The sequence below is a fragment of the Medicago sativa genome, chromosome 4, assembly GCF_051527215.1.
Source record: "Medicago sativa cultivar Bolivia chromosome 4, Bolivia_mono, whole genome shotgun sequence".
NCBI lineage: Eukaryota > Viridiplantae > Streptophyta > Magnoliopsida > Fabales > Fabaceae > Medicago > Medicago sativa.
Genome location: NC_140752.1, coordinates 71,457,110 through 71,458,304, shown reverse-complemented (window position 1 = coordinate 71,458,304; position 1,195 = coordinate 71,457,110). Strand labels below are relative to the sequence as shown.

The 1,195-nt window shown below is 34.1% G+C and overlaps 1 pseudogene; it reads right to left on the bottom strand.

Moving 5' to 3' along the window:
- LOC146931486 (glucan endo-1,3-beta-glucosidase pseudogene) lies at positions 1 to 1,195 on the bottom strand (annotated as a pseudogene).

Sequence of the window (1,195 nt, the reverse complement as noted above, 5' to 3'; positions counted from 1 at the left end):
TGTATATTGTTAACAAGATTTAGATACATATATTTTTAAATAATCATTTTTTCAATTAAAACCTATTTTCTATATAGGATGATAATAACGTTCACTATTGCATCTGAATCGATACTCGACTGTGCCACGTAATATTTAGGTGATTTGTCAGGATTAAAGAGACCATAATGTTGTTCAGTTGTTGCATCATTTTTCTGATTTTCATCAAACATGGCAAACAAGTAAGTTTCAATAGCACCGGGCCTCTTAGGAGTGCCATTCTTGATGTGATTGATCAAATTTGAATAACATGTGCCAGTATTGTCAAACGAGGCACTATCTCCAATTTTAGATTGCCACCTACTCTCGGACACAAATATCTTGACATTGGAACCTCCAAATTTCTCAAGAGCGGCGTATACTGAATCTAACATGGCATCAAAGAGGTGTTTGTACACCCAACATTATTGTTTCGTTGTTGTTTAAAACGAGCATAGTCAAGAGAAATGCTTTGTTTGTTACCAATATAAGCCAAGCACGGATACACATTGGTAAGAAGTGGTGCTCCATTGTTCACTAGCTAGGAAGTTAATTATTGGTCGTATATATGACTTTGCTTGGTCAGTGAAAACTCCAGCATCGGGTGGATAGGAATTACCAATCAAAGTCATGTCAATTGCTGTTGAGACCTTGATTTGGCCTTGTAAATTTACTGATAAATATTTCATTTTAAATGTTTTTCAAGGCAGGGAAAATGGACTGTGCCTCATTGTTTACTAGGGCGAATTTTATTTCCAACAGTGATGTACTTGATATTTACATCTTGAGCATAGGGTGTCACAGCCAATTTGTGGATTTACGAGCATTGGTAAGAGAAGAAAGGGTTTCTCTAGCAACATCAAGGATCAACTCAATGTTGGAACCTCTAAGGGCTTGTAGGACTTTTTATCTGGATAGTATATACGCATTTTGCCAATGCCTTTTGATTTATATTAATCTACAGCTTCTTGCTTTGATGGTAGATTATTGCCATTCATTCCATAACAAATGCCTATGGATTGTTGTTTCAAAAAAAAAAAAAAAAATGCCTATGGATTGTGTAATAATGAACTAATTGTAAATCATTCCAATTTCTTTTAACAAAAAATATAATATTTATAGTTTGTTAGGGGAGAAAAATTTTGTTAGCAAATTAAACACTAACCACATTCTTCAT